This window comes from Salmo salar, chromosome 25 (assembly GCF_965601325.2).
Source record: "Salmo salar chromosome 25, fSalSal1, whole genome shotgun sequence".
Classification (NCBI taxonomy): domain Eukaryota; kingdom Metazoa; phylum Chordata; class Actinopteri; order Salmoniformes; family Salmonidae; genus Salmo; species Salmo salar.
The window spans coordinates 27,144,451-27,153,140 of record NC_138315.1 but is presented as its reverse complement, the minus strand read 5'-3'; the positions used below and the strand labels follow the sequence as shown (position 1 = coordinate 27,153,140).

The window sequence follows — 8,690 nt, the reverse complement described above, 5'->3', positions numbered from 1 at the left end:
TATTTAGATCCCATTTTATTTCAACATACTTTATATATGGTTTTAGTCATTTAAGTTACACTGAAAGACTACACCATTGCCCGCGACCTACAAGTGAGTCCCGACCCACAGTTTGGGAACCACAGGGCTTGTACATGAAAGAATCGAGAATTTGAACCGAAATGGTGATACAATCATTGGATAAAACTAGAAAGTAAAAACAGTTCCAAGGATCTCCTGCGACTTAATATTATTGGTCCTGGATGGCATGATATTTGCATAGACTTGCCCCCACGGATGAATCCACGCCCCCAACCCTCACCCACTCAGGCAGCTCCTCAACATCAAACACAGAGCAGCTGCGGTTCTATGGCAGGTGGAATGGAAATAGGACAGCGGAGAAAGGACTGTCAACTGAAACATCTTCTGATAAACTATCTAGCCATACGTTAATGGTTTATGTGTCAAATGAGGAGAAAAGCTTAGCTTGTCACAACACAAAGTAAGGCTTCAAGAATCTTTTTTTCATTTTTTTCTTGTCGATTTTCATTTAAGGTGAGTAACTAGCTATTTATGTAACTTAGCTAAATAAATCTATTAGGTTGGATGTCTCTCTTCAGTAAGACAATTGTAAATGTAATCAGTTTCCACCTTGTCAGTTCATTGACTTGTTTGAGCCACTGCCATCCATGACGTAAACTAACAGTGCAGTTAGATGGCTAATAGTGACTGCCAACTACTGGTGGTTTCTTTCTGTCTTCATCGTTCTCTCTATAGGTAAGCTAATGTATCCAACTACCTGGATGGTTTTCTACCCATCATTTTCTGTTTTTAGTATATCTCGTTTATTTTCAGATTGGAGGATGAAGTGCTGATAGTGTTTTAATATTTGGTCTAGGGAAAGTCTGAGGCCGATCTGACATCCTCTGGTGTGACAGAGAAGAGTGAATGGCCCCAGCCCTGACCAAGCTCTCCAAAGACGCCCACGGAATCCACTTGGCGACCACTCTCGCCCTCAGCAACATGGATGTAGATGGGGCAATGCTCAACATGGAGTGTGATCCTCAGTTGAAACTGAAGGAGGGCAGCTATGCTCAGAGGGTGTGGCTCAACCTCTCCTCTCTGCCCTGTCTGGACACCTTTTGCTCTGGCACGAGTCCCCTTGAGGTTTCAGAGTCGCTCCTGTCCCCTCTGCTACATGCCTCGGCTGGACAGTACAACACAGTGCTTCTCTCCAGCCCTGGTTCCCTGTTCAACCTCCTGTTCCTCAACAAAAACCTGAAGAATTCCCTGCGGGCCTGTCCAGGTGCACAAGACATGTATTTTGTTCCCGTCACTGAACACAATGGCCAAGGTGTGGTTCAGCAGCAGTGTCAGCACAGTGTACAACCACACAACCCTGCTGTCCCCACACCCGGCATAGCAAGGCAGGAGGAGGGGGCACCATCAGCACAGACACAGCTCTAGCCCAGCCATGGACCAAAAGGACTAGGAGCCAAGGCCAGGAGCAGCCTGTGACTGCAATGGTGGAGGAGGCAGTGAGAGAGCAGACCCGGTGGCGTCTCTCCCAACAAGCAGCCCTGTTAGGACAGGCTGGGCGGATCCAGAGGAGGCTCCAGGCTCTGCTAGGGGACCACCTTTCTAGCCACTCCAGCTGGAGGGTCTAAAGAAGAGGCAGGGCAGGGAGACCCCGGGTCCCCCCTCACCCCCAGCTGACACCAAACCCTTTGATCCAGCCATGGGGCAGAGACCGACAGGTACACAGAGCCACAGGACCCAGGAGCTACTGCAAACCGTCTCAGTCCCATCCTCTTCTAAAGACATCCAGGAGTTTGCCAGCTATGCCCAGGCTGTGCTGCGCACGGTGCAGGAGGCTGTAGACTCTGATATCACAGAGAGCAGCTCAGATGAAGAATTGGAGCCTGAGCAGAAATGGGGGACCAGGTCTCGACCAGTGTGAGTAGAGGGAGCAAGAGAGACATTTTGGTAATATACTGTAGTTATAGTGTTGTTAATTACTCATGAGAAATACAATCTGTTGTTCAGTTAAGTAAGAATGATAGTGTTGTATTTCAGGCTTTACTGGGATGCAAAAACATTGCCATAGACTAAACTTAGGGCCCTATAAAAGTTTATATTTTTTCCCTTATTTTGTTTTCTCCGTTAGTTTTTTCCAGGTTTTTAATATATATATAGACCGAATAGAAAGTCAACACCATTTGATGTTCTAAGTCAGAGATGGGCAATTTTGATGGGTGTGGGGGCCACCAAAAATCTAAACTCATGAGGGGCCTGCAGTGGCTCGCTGGTCTGCGTTCCCACATCCATACCCACACATGCAGTCAACTGATTTGTGCAGTTAAACTACAAACTGGCTTAACTAAATGCATTTTACCAGTCGCCAGGGCCGACCCTGGCCTTTTGGGGGCCCTAAGCGAGATTTGGTTGGTGGGCCCCCACCTCACGGGCAAAACATTTTACTGGCCCTGTCTTTAAATGTTAGTTTAAAGTTCATTTCCTGCAATTCTACACATTTTTGCCATGGGGTGTAGAGGAATGTTTCAGTTTTAAAGCAAGTTTTCTGCAATTGTACACATTTTGCCATGAGCACAGAGAAAAGTTTGCAATGTTATACCAAATTTCATGAAATTCTACTCATTTTGTCATGACTTTTATATAGTGTTAACATGCGCTACATGACCAAAAGTATGTGGACACCTGCTCGTTGAACATCTCATTCCAAAATCACGGGTATTATCCTCCACTCTCCTGGGAATTCTGGGAAGTCTTTCCGCTGTCAGACATGGATGTTGGGCGATTAGGCTTGCAGTCGGCATTCCAATTCATCCCAAAGGTGTTCGATTGGGTTAAGGTTAGGGCTCTGCAGGCCAGTCAAGTTTTCCACCTGTCCCCAACGGGCAATCCACTAATTTGAAGGGGTGTCAACATACTTTTGTTTATATAGTGTACTTCTGTCGGTCAATTTCTTAAGCTAAGACAGGTGGGAGGAGGGGGTGCTCCAGTACAGTAGGTACCATAACGTTGGATGCCAACTGGCGATAAACCCCACAAGAAGAGGTGATGGTGAAAATGGTAGACAGTGGCTTACGCCCTCCACTGTCGGGCACTGTTTTCATACTGTTCAGCTAACGACGGCAAGGGCAGGTGTTCGGCAGGCGGGAGCGAAGGACACTGTGCTAGCTAGCTAGTCCTACAGAGGACTCCGGTACAGAGCAGGCAGAGGTGGCGCACAGTGTCGCTAACTAGCAAGTTAGCTAGGACACAGTGTTGCACACATTTAAACTGAGAAGTTATTTACTGCTGCTCTTTTAATTATGTTATTCTTATCTCTTACTTTTTTTAGGTATTTTCTTAACTACATTGTAGGTAAGGGCTTGTAAGTAAGCATTTCACTGTAAGGTCTACACCTGTTGTATTCGGCGCATGTGACACATACAATTTGATTTGAATATCAAGTCGCACTCGCCAAATCAACCAAAAGTCGCTGGGGCAGCCTACATTTGTCGCTATACTCGTTTACCAATAAAAGTTGCTGGCGGGGTCTGAAACCTCTAAACCTCTAAATCTATCGACAAAGTTGATAAGTTGGCAGCACTGAAACTGACTCTGTGGGAATAGGGCTCCAACGGGCCACCCCCTTTTTGCTTCCTGAATGATGTCGGTGTTGGTTGAAGTAAGCTACTTCTTTGCAAATGTTGTTGATCAGTACAATAAAATAAGTTCTAAATCGAAGGGAAACAGATTGCCATCTGTAGTCCCTTGAAATCAGCCAAAACCAACTCAATAACTCAATGCATGTGCACACGCCTATTGAATAGGTTATGCATTCACCTGTATTGTGAATAGCCCTATGCTACATCTTGATTTGCCCAGTTTATCAAGAGATTTACCATTCAAATAAATGATTACTGTTTAGTTAGATTTGTAATAACAAGGTCTAATTGATTGTATGATTGTATAATTGATTATTTAATGCATACATTGCTGTCTCTGAAAATGTTTGCCGTAGAACGTTATAATGATATTGAACTCAAAAGATGCTCAACGATTGAACAGCGTAGTAGCTGAGTTTATTCCCGTGGATCAAGTGCCATTCTGTTACTTTGTTTTATACTGTGCGCCTTCTTTTTTTGCCGTGGGATTGGTTTGGTATCGTGATACTAAACCTGTAATCGGTATTAAAGTAAATATTCTGGTATCGCGACAATACTAGTCAGTGACTGACATAATGAGAAAAAACTGATGCACAACCACATTTTGAAATTCTACCTCTCAACAGTAAGTTAAGACCCTGACTTCTTATTTTTTTATTTTATTGATCTTCGGGCCTACAAAATGGGCTGCCCATCCCTGTTCTTAGTCCACAACAATGCGTAAACCACATCAGTAGACCACTTTAGAGGTCTGGGAAAGATTTAAGACATTTTGGGGTGTAGCTTGTTTGGTTAGCAATGTTTTGCTAGCGTCCATGTGTTTTGCAATTTTCGAAAACAAATGGCTACTGAATTGACGCAAATAATCATGATATCATTCTTCCAGGTAGGCTTGCGCTACATTGTAGTTAATATTTAATTTAGAAGGTTTTTGGTTAAGCCTTTCCAACTACCAGAAGACAGTTGTCACTATATTAGCCTCATCGCTAACGTCTACACAAAATGATAGACAAACACGCACAGACAGGGGCATGTGCTGTTGCCTCTTCAGAAATGAACAGTAGTGTATTTTCCTGTGTTATGATCTTTGGCAAATTAATGAATGTTCTACACTGACATTTTTTTTATAAATGTAAAATGTTTGTCCCATGTTTTATGAGCTGAAATAAAAGATCCCAGAAATGTTACATACGCACAAAAAGCAACTTTTTGCGCACAAATTTGTTTACATCCGTGTTAGTGAGCATTTCTTCTTTGCCAAGGTATTTCATCTACCTGACAGGTGTGGCATATCAAGAAGCTGATTAAACAGCATGATCATTACACAGGTGCACCTTGTGCTGGGGACAATAAAAGGCCACTCTAAAATGTGCAGTTTTGTCACACAACCCAATGCCACAAATACAAATGTTTCATGTTTTGAGGGAGCGTGCAATTGGCATGCTGACTGCAGGAATGTCCACCAGAGCTGTGGCCAAAGAATTTAATGTTCATATCAAATCTTATTGGACACATACATTTGAGAATTTGGCAGTACGTCCAACTGGCCTCACAACCACGGACCACGTGTATGGTGTCGTGTTGGCGAGCGGTTTGCTGATGTCAACGTTGTGAACAGAGTACCCCATGGTGGGGTTATGGTATGGGCAGGCATAAGCTACAGACAACAAACACAATTGCATTTTATCGATGGCAGTTTGAATGCACAGAGGTACCGTGACAAGATCCTGATCCCCATTGTCGTGCCATTAATTCGCCGCCATCACCTAATGTTTATGTACACATCTGGGAAGCTGATAATGCCCCAGTTCTTCCATCGCCTGCATACTCACCAGACATGTCACCTGTTGAGCATGTTTGGGATGCTCTGCATCGACATGTACGGCAGCGTGTTCCAGTTCCCGCCAATATCCAGCAACTTTGCACAGCCATTGAAGAGTGGGACAAAATTCCACAGGCCACAAGCAACAGCATAATCAACTCAATGCGAAGATGTGTTGCGCTGCATGAGGCAAATGGTGGTCATACCAGATACTGACTGGTTTTCTGATCCACGCCCCTACCTTTTTTTAAGGTGTCTGACCAACAGATGCATATTTGTATTCCCAGTCTTGTCAAATCCATAGATTAGGCCTTCATTTATTTATTTAAATTGACTGACTTCCATATATGAACTGTAACTCAGTGAAATGGTTAAATTCCGTTTTAAAGTCTTGATTCTGTCAGTGGTCTGTGCAAGGGAGATTTTATTGAGCCCTACTAAGCTGTATGCAACAGGAACAGCATTTTCAGAGGTAACTGTGTCACTGGATGAGATTTTGTTAAAAGTTGTTAGCTGAACACCTGTAGCTTTGACCTTGGGTCTGTTTCTCGTTTAAAAAAGGCATATATTTTAAAGAGCTGTGGTGTTTTCCTGGATAGCATAGTGGGTTATTAGAGCTAAATAAACAAGGTTAGGCAGAGAGGTAGGTTATGAGAAACACATTCAATATGTTTTCTATGTGTGACAGTGAGTGAATTGTAAATGGAAAACAGACCCTAAACAAGTTAAAATTAGAATTTCATTTGACACACACACAACAGCTTTTACCATTTATATAGTCTACTTCCCTGTTCATCTAACCCAGCTAGGTTCTTATGAGAATGCCTTTAGCTGATTGTTGCCGGGGGAAAGGAGCCCATAACAGCCGTTGGAGATTAACAGGGAGTTGATTGTAGATTTAATCCTGACCTGACTGCATAAAAATGCAGAATCGCAATTTGATCCCCGTTGCAGGAGAACTTTCCTGCAATGCATGGAATATAAAACTGGTGTAGTTGAGGTTTAAAAAGGGTTCTAAAGTTTGTAATTTCCACTTTTAAATTTGACTTGATTTCCCCTTCTGAAAAATGTATCAACCACTAAAATGTCCATTTAATTATAATCCACATAATAATTCACATTTCCTATTGCTGCAGAATTATTTTCCTGCTGTAGCAAACTGCTTCAACTTAAGATCCTACACCTGTAGTTGGTCTCCGGCACCTTGCCAGAGACAGGGAGGGTACACTGCAGATTCCCTAAGAAAACAAGCCTTGAGAGGGGTTGAGAGAGGGAAAAGAAACAGGGCGAGACTAGGATGACAGCTGTAGAAAGGCAGCCCTCCCTCCCTATGGAAGTACTTTAGCGGTTCCACCCTTCCAGTGTTGGGCTCCTCCTCATAGCCTAATGTTTCATTTGGACCCGATAAGCCCTGGTTAAACTTGGTGCCCTTTCTCTTCATAAAGCTGTGGAGACTGGAGAGTGTGATGTTTCTTTGTTTGCTTTCGCCCGGCTGTGATTGCGAGGACCTATCTGGTTGGTCTTTAGTCTGCCGCAGATTCCTCCACAGCCCCTGCCCCTCTACTGCTCTCACTCCCAATATGCTGTGCTTTCTCGCTTCATTGACCCAGAAGAGAGAAGGGAAGTATTTAAATGAGGAGGATGTTGGTCTGTCTGTTTGTCTCCCTGCCTGGTGTCTGTTACATCTCTTCCCTGGTAGGATGTTAGTAACACTTCTCTGATATAGAAACACTGTGCCAGGTTTCTTAGCATTAAGTCAAGTTTCATGACTCTTGTTTGCCCTGAGTCCAACGCACGGATTATCAGTTTTCTCTTCTAGTCAGGTAACCTGCTCACCATGTCGAATGTAGTGATGTAGGAAGGCGACAGGGTTTGCATGGGGCGAAAGGGACAGGAGGGGGATGTAGAGGGGATGTCCTTGATTCTCTGTCTAATAAACAGGGGGGGGGGGGGGGGTCTGGCATCATTCTGGCGGTAAGTCTTTGTTGGAGCCCCTATCTCCTGCTGGGTAGAACACAACTACAATCGTTCCAAGTCTGTTCTATTCATTCAATTTCTATGGGGTAGAATGGTCTGTCTCTGTGGCCTTCCTTCCATTAGCTCCTCCATGGGGGAGAGTTTATGGCATACACATCCTCCCCCGGGAATATGTCTCGGAGTGGATGGGCTATTTTGGGCCTCTCTCGACAATGTGAAAACAGTGTGGTTACAACTCTTCATTTTTGTATGTCCATCATTTGACGTGGGAGTGACCCTGGCAGACTAGGCTAATTCCTGGACAGTGAAACGCGGGGCACACCCTGTAGGCTTTACTTTATGTTCCGACCTACAACTACAGCAATAAGTGTTTTAAGAAAGCAGAGCTCAGCTTTTTGCTCAGTCGGGTTCAGGGCTGAAAACTTGTGTGTAACTGCAAGAGTAGGCTTTAGAATTGCCCCACCAGTATAGAATAGGTGGGTGGGGGGGTGTTTTCCATTGGCCAGCAGCAGTGTCTTTCTGGAGAATGGAGATAGTGCCCAGATATGGTGGGCTGTTTGTTTGTTACAACTTGGGAGGGGATGGCTGCTCCAGTCCTCAGCAGGAAAGTGCCTCTCCTCTCTCGCCTCCTCTCCACTGTGTCGGTGTGCTGCCTGCTTCGGCCCCAGCGCCTTCTATTGTGTCGGAGAGGAGAGACTGCTTGCCTGGGGATGAAGGTGACATCTCTCTTTTGCTTACACTTCTACAGAGTGTGGACAGGTTCCACCACCTATCCTACAACTCAAGGGATGTCAGATGTAATTTTCACTTTCCTCGTTGTGAAATGAAACCATATTTGGAGGTTTTAGTTTGAGAGGCTACAGCACTGGGCCTGTGTTTTGTTAGTGTGGTGGTCTATGCCCCACCATTCAAGCCGACCCAGCCGGTCTGATAACCTTTCTCTTTAGTTGTCCACTCTGTTTAAAGTGGCTTGCTCTTGGCATTCCCAGGTCCGCTACACAGAGCCATGGTAACTAAAGCTAACTGGACTGTGGAGTGCCTGCCAGAGACAGCTAGCTCGCCTACACCAGAGGAATAGTGTAACGCAGTCAGGAGCTCCATAGAAACCTACACACAGGCACAGCTTGCTGGGGATTTATTTGTGACCTAGATAGACTTCCTACTAGTTTCACTAGCATAAGAATAATTTACCCTTATTAGCCTACAGTATCTGCCACCAATATGAAGAAGCTGATATT

At 44.5% G+C, this 8,690-nt stretch overlaps 1 long non-coding RNA gene across 1 annotated transcript; it reads left to right on the top strand.

Moving 5' to 3' along the window:
- The first annotated feature begins 344 nt into the window (after positions 1-344).
- Positions 345-4,840, top strand: LOC123730513 (uncharacterized). The gene is made up of 2 exons (XR_014382626.1): positions 345-534; positions 878-4,840. It is a non-coding gene; the product is annotated as an uncharacterized LOC123730513 (long non-coding RNA).
- The last annotated feature ends 3,850 nt before the right edge of the window (positions 4,841-8,690 follow it).